Genomic DNA, 13196 nt, shown 5'->3' with positions numbered 1-13196 from the left:
CTTTACATAGCTGAGTTCTCCAGGATGCAGCCATGGGACGTAATCTGGAGAGGGGACCCACAGGAGGGGCCCATGACAACAGCCTGCTTGGACTGAGGTCTCCCTGCCCTGACACTGTCCTAGGGAGGCAGACAACCAAGGACAAGATAGTCCCCTCCCTCCCACGACCTCTGTAAACCTCCACACGGACACACAGCAGAGATGGTGGCATCTGACCCCAGGGCAAGGAAGAGTCAAGACAGATGGGAGAGGTGCCTGCTGAAAGCTCTGTTTCCTTCGCACTCGAGTCCATGGGTTGAGATTTGCCCCACCCTACCTACAAATGCAAGCAAAGGAGTGTTGCAGGTTTTACTGGAGCTCCAGGTCCCAAAGACATGAGATGATGTAGGTAAGAAAGATGAGATGCTACGGCTGTGACCAGATGGAGAGGACTGTGGTCCCCAGAAAAGCTCCATCAGCTCTTTGAACAGGAGCTTCTCCAGCTGCAGCCCACGGGACTCCTCGGTATTCAGGATTCCGGTTTCTCCTCTTTACCCCTCCATCCATCATCCCCCCCACCCGCCCCCTCCCTCCCAGATGGAGCCCAGGGGCCTGAATCAATCCCCACCCCCAACGCCCCTTCCCGGCATCTCTGAACAGAGTCACCATGAGGCTTCCTGTGGGAAAGCAGAAGCAGGAACAGCCCCGCCTCCTCCAGGTGTCGCTGGCTTCTCACCCTCTTCCCAGCTCGCTTTCAGAACACGAATCGTTTATTCTTCTAATTTAATATTAATGGCTTCACGTTGTCTTTGAGCTTTCAAATAAACATGACTCAAGTCAACAGAAAACAGCCCTGTTTCCAATCAGCCTTTGGGAAAGGAAGGTGTTCGGGGATGGGTAATGTCCGCCCACGAATCTTGGAACTTTTGTGTGGATTTGAGCCCTCGGTGGCGGCCGCAGGCACACCCGACCTCTGTGGTCTCCCGCGTGGTGGGCTCGGCAACTGCCGGGCTGAGTCCTGACAGAGGCATTGGGCCTGGGAGCCCTGACTCTGGTCCATTCCTGCCTCCGTGCTATTCAGTGAAGACATCTCGGAGGGAAGCACAATTTTATAACATGAAGTAAATGTCAAAGTGGAAAAAATAAGTCTTATGCACATGAATCGTAGCGGGGAGCCTTAAAATCAGCATAAATCATTATTTTGGCAGGTGATTTCTTACAGCTTTGTGTGGTATCTTTTTTCTATTGATAAATTTGTCAGTATAAAATACGGACTATTTTTGTGAGATGAATACAATGAATTTAGAACCAGGGGCACCCACGGAGCCACGGCGGTACACGCGCAATTCCACGCGGGGCCGGAGGTGGCGCCCCTTTCCTCGATTTACGGGAGTTTATTGCTTTCGGGGAAAATGCCTTTAGGGCTTGTTTACGCTGAATACCCTAAGCTGGGCGCTAATTTCATGTGGATGAAAACGACCAAAAACAAGCCCATGGCAGAGACCTGGCACTTCTCGGGCTGGTGAATCAGCAGCCAGAAGGGGCACCGGCCCCCAGGATGAAGGCAAACGCGAACCTCCCAGAGGTCCCCGTCTGGAAGGCACCTCCGGTCACAGGCAGCCCCACAGACAGCACGGGACCACACTCCCGTCTGGGCAAACCCGGCCTCCCGCCTCCTTCCTTCTCCATCAGCAGCCCCCTGGCGCCCCCTTACTCCACGGTGCAGCTCCGGGCTGCTTGGCCTGGAAGCCTCAGAGCCCCTCCCGGGGGCTCTCGCTCATAATGTTGGCTTTTCCTGTAGAAGCACCCCGTTCCACACAGTCAGTGCCAGCTCCCTGCCGCAGTAAATCACGTCACCTCCCGACTCCGCCCTGTGCTCTCCGGGTGTGGCACTGCTCACGGAGCCCCCCCCCCCCCCCCCGCGCCCTGAGCGCAGCCCTGCGCGGGACGCACCTTCCCTGCAGAGCATCCTGCGGTAGCGCGTCCCACTGCGGGATCTGCACTCTGCGCTGTGCAGAGCACTACTGATCAGGTGGCGACTGTAGTTTAGAATAACGTATTTTCTCTCATTTTCTCTCCTTATTCCCAACTGACGCACTGTTGCCGATTAACACCTGGTAACTGGATGAATCAATACCAAATGAAAAGGCATTTTGATATCAAGTGCCCAGATTAAAATCAAAGCAACTGGAACCTGAATCACGCCACAGATAGCGAGGAGATAACACGGGTTTACCAAGCCAACTTGCCGGGTGGGGGACCAGAAGCACCAGAGTGGCTGTCACTCCACATGTGGTTCGTTCTGGCATCTTCTCCGGAAGCAGATCTGTGTAAACGTGGTCTAGAGTCGAGCCTCTGTAACCAGCTGCCGAGTGACTCCACTCCAGCCCTGGCAGCGTGTGCCCTGAGACCATCTCAGACCCCCTCCCAGCCTCGGTGTTGCCGTCTGTAAAATGTGCATAACAACATCAACTGCCTCGGAGCGGGTCATGAGCAGGGAGCACCAGACAGGACGTCAGGTTCCGGGAGCAGAGGCCGGCCCCAACCGAGCCCTCAGACAGGGGCTGTATTTAGTGTACGATCGGTCAGCCCAAGCCTAAGGGAGGCCGTGACACTTGCAGCCACACAGAGGCACCAGCAGAGTTGACAATGAGAAGACCACAGATTGAAGGAGCTCTGGCATCTGGATGGGGGAACAGAGAGGGTGACGGGGGCTGAGGGAGCGGGCTCTCGGGACACCCAGTGCCCGAGTTCGCTAGTCAGTGCTTTCTCCTGATTTTTATTCCCCACACCTCTCTCTGCCCACCTCGCTTGCGTGTGGTGAGAATAAATGAATCCCTGGTGGGTCTGAATTGTCCTGATTGGACACTTACGGGGTTTGAACTTCTGAAATATCTGGCACTGCAGCATAACGCTATTTCCAGGTCGGTCATAGACGCAGAGAAAAGAGAATGGGTGGAAAATTCGCTTAAACCCAAACACAATGTCGACCCCAAGCCACCTTTCCAAGGGCTGAACTGACATAAATGCAGGGATGCAAAGCCTGTGGGGGGACCGGCTCTTGGAAGGGGGAGAGGGCAGCCGGTCTCCGATGATTTACAGCGGCAGAACCGGGCTGCGCATCAGTAATGGATGGGGACCGGAGGCAGAAAAGGCCAAGCCAGCTCAGACAGGCCGTGCGACTCCGGTCCCAACAATCGAAGGCTAATTCATTTAACAGATCGGATACCCAGGGACACAGATGACAGCTTAAAAGACCGAGAAATGCCCGTGGGTCCGGTGGGAAAACTCGGGGTTGCAGGCGAAGTCAGCCTACCCGGCGAGGCTGGCGGCGGCTGATTTGCATTCTCCGGATGGCAGGCAGGAACGAAATTAGCTAATGGAAACGGGGGAGCAGGTCTGGTGGAATTTACTAAAGTAAAAAGGATCCTTGATCAACATTTTTATGAAATCCCAAGTCAACGTGTCTAGGCCACCAGAGCCCGCAAAGGTTTTCAGTGCTGTTTCTGGTGATGCTTAAAATGCAGGATGTGTTTAATTGGCCACAAAACATTTCTTTAGGTACGTTTCACTTGTTCAGTAACCGTTCCCTCTGGTTTCCCCTGTCACCCTGACTAAGGCTGGTAGATCTGCGGTTACTAAGGGTGCGTTTCTAGGACGGCAGAACTATCCAGAAAGCTGGAGGAACTATTACTTGGTGTCTTAGTTTCCTCTCATTATCTGCCTTCTTTATAAGTACGTTTTTTCTATCTGCTACCACTGATTCTCTGAAAGAGATTTAGCACGGCCACTACAAACATCACTCACTTTAACAACAGTTTGAACACTAAACAGAGGGTCGCAGTGTACGATTTGTGCCTTATTTAATGACAACCTCTCCAAGCAGGTCCCCAGCCTCTGCTCCGACCACAGGGTTCGGTCCTTCCAGCAGACGCGATTGCCTTCACCGTGGTCAGGCTGGCGCTGGAGGGTTTCCACTGATCCCTCCGCCATCGGCCCCTCCTCTCTTCCCTTCTTTACACGCGGGCTTCCGAGGCGCCCTCCTATGCCTCTCCCCTCTCTCTCCATGGCGCTCACTGGGGCCCAGGCTCCACACTCTGTGTCTCCAGGTGTCCTCAGAGTGGGGCAGGGGATGAGAGAGGCACAGCTTCAGGTAGAGGAGCCAGTCCTCACGGCCAACCTCATGCCGCCTTGCCCTGGCCATCCTCTCACTCTCCTGGGCCATCATTCATCCTCCCCATCACTCTCAGGTCATCTCTATCAATAATCCCAGATGCTACAATACAGAGACAGACTCAGACGTAGAAACCACACTTATGGTTACCAGGGGGAGCCTGGAGCAGACAGCCTCCTGGCCAAACTCAAAAGAGCAGGATTTCAAAGATAAAGCTTTGCATCCAGACGTAATAAAGTTTACATCTTGGCAGGGGGTGGGGTAAATTGGGAGTTCGGGATTTGTAGATACTAACTACTATGTATGAAGTAGATAAACAATAAGGTCTTACTGCATAGCACAGGGAACTCTGTTCAATACCGTATAATCACCTATAATAAAAAAGAATATGAAAAAATATATATATATGCATCACTGAATCACTGTGCTGTGCGCCAGGAATTAACCCAACATTGTAAATTGACTAGATTTCAATGGAAAGGAGAACCCCAGACTCTGCAGCAGCTTCTGTGGCAAACAAACCACCCCGACCCCCTCTGCGCTCCCCTCAGCTGCGACTGCCCCCTGCAACTTCTTGCTCTCCTGGGCCAGTCCCTGCCCACGGTTCTCCACTCTTCTGCCCAGCGCTTCACCGCATTCCAACCTGGAGATCAGCGCCACGGCTTCAGTGGGCCATGGTGTCGGGGGCTCTGGGCCCACCCACGCCCCCAGTTCCCCAGACCCCATCCAGTTCTCTCTCAGCCACCGTCATCCCCCACAGATTCCACCACCTCCCGACCCAGAACCTCTCACGTCTGTATGTTTTCCAAACAACACCCAGATTCTCCTGGGCTTGGCTTCTTTTTTCTCTGAACTCTTAGTTTTCAAGGTCATTCGAGCCAATCCTGTGCCCAGAGAATTCTAGACTGATGCAGTTTTAGGTTTTTTATTAGGACAGATCGTGAACACTGAGGTGACAGCAAGACTTACTTCCTGGCAGGTTACGACGGCCACAGCCACCTCCAGCCTCGCACGCTCACCCTGGGTCTTTCTGGAGAAAGCTTCTCCCGTGTATCCTTAAAAAGGCTCCATGTCGTCAAGTCTGACTTCATGGAAGGACAGCAGTGTTGGTTGAGAAAATGCATCTTAAGATATTTAATAAACTGTGAAAGGTGCACAAATGGGGAGTGTCATCATTACTGCTGAATTTAGTCCTTTGGAGGTGACTTCTGTTCAGGGGAAAATGGCCAAGGCCACAGGAATAGCACCAGTGCCCACCATCCTGCTCAGGGAACGTTCTGGGCTGCTCCGTGACGGCTCCTAGGCGTCCAAGCTGTCCTGAAGTTACACTGTCATTTTTGGACAACTATTCCTTACAGTAACTACCCAGGATAATTAAGAATTTTCTCTCTATTGTAAGAAAACAAGCAAAAAATGCATGCATTTTAAACCATTTTAAACTTTATTACATCTGGATGTAAAGCTCTATTTCTGAAATCCTGCTCTTTCGAGGTTGGCCAGGAGGCTGTCTGCTTCAGGGAGTGCAGTGTTCGCAGCCGAAGGACCCTTCTCTGCTTCTGGGAGTGATGCCCGGTGACGGCTCACTTCCTCACTGTCTCGTCGACCGCCGCCCTCAGCCCTGAGTAAGGAGCAGCCTCGGCCCACCACTGCCCCAGCCAAGAGCAAAGCGCAGGGCCAGGTGACCCCGGGCACTGCCGCCTCGTGCCTTTAAGACTTTATCACTTGGGGAAGCTTCACTCTGCTTTATTCAAAATGTGAACGCTATGATTTCCTTTCATTCCTTCTTTTCCACGCGCCTTGGTTATTTCACTGTCCTGAGCCTTACAGACACGGTACGTGGACACTGAACGTGGATGGGCGGCAAGCGGCTGATTGTAACGGCACCTTCTCTTCTCTGGGGAATGTGATTTCCTTGGCACCATTTGGACCAGACTACAGTCCTCACTTCATTTTAAGTACTGATTAAATATTACAACACGTTCTTGACATCTTTGGAGAACACATGATTTATATCACAATAAACAGATGTCATATACTTGTGTCCTAAATCTTAATAAAAGCTAAGTTGATAGTTGGTCAAGAATTTCAGTATATTTGTAAAGGATATATGTGTATTTTAGAACTCTGGATACCACATTTTTGATGAGGATTAAATTGAATTTTATTTAAATTATTATGATTGAAATTATGGATTACTGCCTCTCCAGAAATGATTACCTTTGAAACAGAAATAGTGGTAACTTCAAGTATCACTAAAGGCACGTGGGCCACAAGTGAATTGAAGGAATTTGTTCTATTCAGCAGCTTTCTTGGCATCTAAGAGATGTATAAAGCACGGCACGCATTTCAAGTACACAACTTGATGAGTTTGGACAATTGAAGACAGCCCTGAAGCCATCACCACAATCAAGGTAATAAATGTACGCATCACCTCCAAACGTTTTTGTGTGTCTCCTTTGTTATTTTGTTTTGTTCTGTTTTGGTGGCAAGCAGACGTAACAGGAGATCCACGCTCTTCACAAACGTAAGTATGTAACACAGTGTCATTAACCACTGGCCAGATGCCTGTAATGTGTTCGTCTTTGGTAATGGAAGCTCTGTACCCGCTGAACCCCAGCTGCCCGTGCTCCCTCCCCCTGCCCCTCGCAGACGGGACTCCGCTCTCAGCTTCTGCGAGTCTGACTGTCAGATTTGTCACAGAAGTGGAATGGTGCAGTAAGTGTCCTTCTGAGACTGGCTTACTGCGCTCAGCAGCGTGCCCTCCAGGACTGCCCGTGTTGTTGCCCATGTTAGGACTTCCTTCCTGCTTAAGGCTGAGTAAGGCTCCGCGGTATACAGACACCACGTTTCACGTAGCCAGCCACCGGTGAGTGTTTGTGTCATTTCCATATCACTGCATTATTAGGGGTAATTCTGCAACGGACATAGGACTGCATGAGTCTCTTTGAGAGCCTGATTTCAATTGTTTTGGGTAAGTACGTTGGCTCATAGGGTAGCTCTGTTGTCAATTTTTCAAGGAACATCTATACTAGTTTCCAACATACGCACCATCTTACATCCCCACCAACTGTCTACAAAGACTTCCTTTTCTCCACACTCTCACCAACTCTTGTTCGCTTTTTTTCCTTAATAACAAGCACTCTAACAGGTGGAAGGTGGTCTCTCATTGTGGCTTCGATTTGCATTTCCCAGGGGACCGTGGCGGTGAGCCCTGCTCCGCGTGCCGGCAGCCGTTTGCTGTCTTCTTCAGAGAAAGGTCTGTTCCAGTCTCTTGTCTATTTTTCAGCTGGGCTCCTTTTTGTTTCTCATCAAGTTGTAAGTGTCTCGTATGTTTTGGATAACAACCCTCGGAGAGGCTTCAGGAACAGAGTCGTTGTGCGCTGAGACCGGGCTCCGTCTTCCGTGACCCCTGGGGTCTGCCTCAGACCAGCCTGACGATTGCGGTCCCGTTAGGCACTTGGTTCAACAAGGAAGGTGGTTGGGGGACCTGGAAGCAGGGCATGGCTGTGCCAGGTGTACGTTAAACAAATATTGTGCTACTTAAACAAGCACCACTTGGCATGTACACATCCCAGGGAAGTGGTCACAGGCCTAAAGAAGGTGAATCCATCAAGGAAAATACAAGTCCCCGTGGGAAGGCACTTTTTTTCCAGGCAGTATTAGTAACCAGAAGAAAGGAGGAAAGTCCCGTGGAACACGAACCACAGCTCCATCTCCTCACGGGAGACTCTAGTGCTGCTCAGGAGGCACCCTCTGCCGTCGTGGTCTTGGCAGACGTCCCGCTGAATTTTCAGGCATCATTTGAATAACATCCAGTTAAAAGCGGGCGGCCAGCACGAGTCATCCCCTCAGCACACTGCCTCTCCGGCATGGAGGTCGGTACCAGGAAGGAAATAATTTTGGTCTATTTCTGTGATTTACTGTTATAATCCCAAAGATAATTATGGTGGTCTTAATTTTTGTTAAAAATGCTAACTTGTTGAAATTGTAATCCGTGAATAATTCCCTGAGCTATTTGACCAGTTTTTTTCCTGCCCGTTGAACTTGACCCCAGCATCCGTAGGAAGCGTTATAAATTTTTAAAATTTCCTATGAGTTAGACATTTTAATGAAGCCGGCACAGCGGTGTCTTGTCAGTGGCCCGTGTGTCGGAGCCGGGGAGGGGAAATTTATCTCGTTGGCACAATGCGCAGCCCTGATTTTCACCAGGGCCTAGGCCAATTCCCCTCTGCGGTTTCTTGAATTAACAAGGCTTGTCTTCCATCCTTTTGGCACGGGGCGCTCTGCTCCGATCTTGCTTGATTGCCAGGGTGCCCGGGGTTTAGTCCACCTGGAGCCTTGGTAACCAAGCTCTGCCTCCTGACATGTGGCACGGAGGCTTCATCTTTCATGCGGGAGTCAGTGTTTCTCTGCACCCTGCCCCCACCCCGCTCCCTGGTCAGCACACACCCTCTTCATTTTGTGAGAAGGAAGAATAAACATTTGACAAGAGAACTGTCTGGTACACACGCTCTCACAAAGTTGCAGTTAGGGGGCAGAGTCTCCATCTGTCAAGGCCTAAATGCTCGTAGATCTTCGGCTGGTACCTGGGCCAAGCACTGGGTCGCTCACTCGTAACTTCACGGCACCTCTGTGGGAGGATGACGTCCTTCCTTCAGTGTTAAATCAGCCCTGGTAGAACCTGTCTGCCGAGGCTCAGAAGGAGAGGAAGTCACATCCTTAAGCTGCGTCGTGTCACTGCATCCTGCATCCCAGGGGGCTGGTACTGATCCCTCTGGGGGCGCCGTTCTCAAGAGAAACTGGGGAATGGAGGAGACACAAAGAGTAGGAAGAAGCAAAAAATAAAAAAATAAAAAGAGAGAGAGACGGCAGCGGAAGAATTTACATCCCGCGCGCTAGTCTGGAAGTCAGTCTTCCGTCACGTGGTCCAGGCCAGGCTCCACGTTCACAGGCTTCTTATCAGATTTCGCATTCGACACCCCTCCCCCGCCTGCCGCCACGCAATGGGGCTGATAAAACGGGAGCAAATTCCTTCTATTAGTGACTGACAGCAATTTGAGTGAAATGAAGTTGTACCATGATACTGTTATATACACAAGGTGCAAATAACCCAGTTTGAATAATCACAGCCTGTGTCCTTTTAAATGATTTTTCTCCCCATTTAAAGGAAAGCCTTTGATGTGATAATATTAATTCCCCTGTGCTGGAAGGAAGAGGAAAAAAACGCTCAGAGAAGCGGAAATTAAATGAGTAATGCAGTGTCAGTCAATCTTTTAAGCCAAGGCCTTATTAACTGCTAATCATTTTGTCATTTTGTCGCTCAAAGTAATAAATTTGATAGGAAAGGACGGAGATGTCTCATGTTTACTTTTATTAGCTTTAAACAGAAACAGTCGTGGAGATATTCGTTATCGAGACGCGAGGCATTATGTGCTTTCTGCTAAGCGTATCACCATTTTTCTCCCTCCTCAGTGTCGATTGCCATAATTTTGAATGATCTGGTTGTCTGAAAAAAAAATTGTACCCAGGCCTCATCCCGACTTCTGTGCCTGAGGTTTTATCAGGCCTCTCCCAGGCACTTGGCTGCAGCTGATTTGGGGGGGGTGGGTGCTGACTGTGCGGGAGGCGGCGGCGCCCGCTTCCTGGAGGGACGTTCTCGCTTTGCCGACGCGTCACTTTCAAAGCCGTGGACGCTGTGGGATCCCGGGGTCACCATCGGCCTTTTCCAGGGCGGCAGCTTGGTGGGCGTCCCGCCGGAGCGTTTCCTCTCGTGGAGGTTATCCAAGAACGCAGCAGAGGCTGCTTGCTCTGGACAGGAGCGTGGCCCCACGTGTGCTGTGCGTGGCCCCCGCACACACTAAGGGTGCCAAAGGTGTGCCGGCGTCCCTGGCCGGGTTTTCCCCCTCGAGGCCTTGGCCCTTGCTCACGTCCTGACCTGCGGACGCCTCCAGGGTCAGTCCCCGCCCACACGGTGAATGGGTGATCAGTGTGGGGCGAGCCTGTCACCCGTCCGAGCACAGCTCCCAGCAGCCCGGCCACCTCCCTCCAGACGTGACTCTGAGGAGTGACACCATGAGGGAAGTCAAAGGCTGAGCTGAAACTCAAGAGGCCCACCTGCCCGGGCGCAGGGTCCCAGGGAGCTCGGAGCTCGGCCCCAGCCAGCAGCTGCGGCCACAGCCAGGCGTGTGCGGAGGCGATGGCCCCTGGGTAAGGGCAGCGTCCACAGGGGCCCCGGGCACCACGCTGCTGGGGCTCCCCTCCTGCCGGCGCCACCACGGGACGGGGCGGCCTGCGGTGACCTGGTTCTCACGTGCGGCTGGTTGAATTCCCTAGTTTCTAGCAGAGGGTTGTCCAGGCAGGCTGAGCGGCCCGGGCCGAGCCAGGACAGCTCCATTCCCTGTCCTGCTGGCTTTGCCCCTGAACAGGCCCTCCTCTCATGCCCAGGAAGAACCAAAGGGCTTTTTCTGTTTGTAATATCGAGGAGTTTCCGTATCTTATTGTAAATTGAAGCGTCCATGGGAGCTATTTCCTGAGGAAGTTTCCAGCCGCTTTGGGAATGAAGCAAGTCTGAAGTTAATATCTGAGCTGGCCAAAACGTTATTAGTTCCTGTAAGAAGATGCAAGACATAGTTGGAGTTGGAGTTCTTTTTTTTTTTTTCTTTCTCTCCCTAGAGAGCGAATTCAAAGGTACGAAGTGGTTTGCAGCCGTATCGTCGTAAGATTTTGCGAGTGAGAGGAGGTCTTCTGGTCATTTTAAACATCTTCCTCTTTCACCCATCTGTTTACAACCACCAGAAAAACACGATAGGGCTTTGACTGGGAGAGACGTGGAATGGCTACTAATGAAAACATCGCACGGGAAGTAGCTGTGAGGTGCCGGCCCAGGTCCCTGCACGCCCCGCTCTCTCTGGAGCGACATGGTGGGGCCCCGCTCTTCATGCCCCCTGACGCGCTCAGCCCCTTGTCTAACACAGAGGTGCTATTCTCACAGGACGGGCCACACGCCGAGCCCCGGCTCCAAGGAGACGACAGTCCTGGGATGCAGAAGGCACACATTCGAAACGCTGCTGGAAAACCACCGACCACTTTATTTCAGAGGACGCCCATGCAAGACAGACGCCGCCGTTTTGTGACTTGTCCCATTTCGCCGTCCCTTTGCCGTCCAGGCTTCATCCCAGCACGCACTTTAAATGCTGAAGGATGGAGTTTCACTCCAGATGAACAAGCGTTTGCCACTTCTCAGTCTGAACGTTGAAGTAAGACGTGCACCACTGTCTCGCTCCTGAAATTCACTTGGAAAATCCACAAGCAGAACGAGAAAGTTCACAAGAAATGACCTGAATGCGCCGCCCTTGCCACGCTAACGTGAACGGTTTTCCCCCTTCCCTTCACTCATGTCAGACTGTGCCCAAAGCTAGTCCACTGGTCAGACAGGTGTCACAGAAGGAATTGTCTCACCAGGGGACACAATCACATGTGCAGGTAAAAAAGGGTGATTTGTTCTTTATTGAGGTCGTCATTTTTATTAGGAACCCCACCCCACCCCAACACTTGATACAGAAAACACACCTGCAGGAAAAGGCATCAGAACAGTGGTTACAGGACATCACGGACCTGAAGGTGCTGTGTGCTCAGAAGTGCTCAGTGTGTGACCATTAGATGCTCCCCCAGTACAGGCCACCGCTGCAGAGAGCACCCCCACCTGTGGGCCTGGGCATCCCATCCGCGTGGAGAGGAGAGGACAGTGAAGGGTCCCCCAGCACCTGCTGGTCTTCCCCAGCCCTGCACACTCAGGGCTCCACCCACGGCCCACCCAGAGCTGAGCCACTAAAATGCCCTCATCTCTGCCGCCCACGGTTGGGGTTTTACTAGTGGTTTAAAAGACCAAAAGGTGAGAAAGAGATAGAATTAAAACAAGTACTGAAGTAGAATGGGATTGGATGGGATGAGATGGGACAGAACAGGATGAGAAAGGAGAGGAAGGAGTGGATGGAATATTTGACACCTGCACCTCGCAGAAGCAGCCGCCGGCTGTCACGTGGTCAGGAGCTCCGCCATGAAACGTGCCGTCCCTCCTGAAGCGTGGGGACACCACCCGCAGCGTCACCTGGGCACTCCCCATCGCCTGGGGGTGTCCTGGGTAGAAACTGACTGTCTCCGAGTAGAAGCCACGCATCCTACGTTGCTGGCTTGGCTGACACCGTGACATGCGTAGAAGGGACCCTTGGACATCTGCTTCCAAGTCGGGGCTCAGAGCTGAGGAAGCCTAGGGCGTCCACAGGGTCAAACAGCAGGGACCAAACAGTTGAATCCTGTGCTCCCCGCTGGGACCTGGGGCACATCGCCCCGCTCCAGCAGAAGCCACGGAAACCTCACGGAGGGTGCACAGAGCAGCAGCGTCCTCGTAGGGCAGCAGCTTTCAACAGGAGACTCCAGCCCCCGTGTGTGTCTGGCTGCATCCGCCTGTGCTCTGGGGACACCTCCAGGCAGGGGTGCCCTTGGGTGAAAGCTCGTGTGGCTTTGGGGTCCCAGGCTGCAGAGCACTGGGAGCTGGCACCGGGGCCTCGCTTCCTGGGAAACCACTCCATCCTCACACCACCTCCTCTGTGTCCAGAGCCTGTGCCACCGTCCCCTCTTCCAGGCCACTTGCTTTGTCGTGTGTGGACCCCTCGGCAGGGGGCTGGGGGAAGTTTTCTCTGGAAATCTCTCTCACATTCTGCCTCTTCCACTGGCAGTTGGTAGGTGATACACTGGTATTAAGGCATCCTCATTAAAAGCTTCAACTCAATATTTTCTTTATAAAATAAAAACATTAAAGACACACTTGAACTCTCTTTTCAGGGGCTTAAAAAAGATGCAAAGGGTAGAAATGCTTTTTCAGATGATGGCTGACACACATATCTCCTTGTTCACTTTTATCCATTGAAATGAGGTAAAAAGCAATTTGCTGTTTTATTGGGGGGATTTTGTGCATGTGTATGTATTTGTTGCAAGTGTGTATTTTAACTGAATCAACACCCTAGACAATATTTCTTAGTGTTTC

The sequence above is a fragment of the Camelus dromedarius genome, chromosome 3, assembly GCF_036321535.1.
Source record: "Camelus dromedarius isolate mCamDro1 chromosome 3, mCamDro1.pat, whole genome shotgun sequence".
NCBI classification, from domain to species: domain Eukaryota; kingdom Metazoa; phylum Chordata; class Mammalia; order Artiodactyla; family Camelidae; genus Camelus; species Camelus dromedarius.
Note: the sequence above shows the minus strand (reverse complement) of the source record.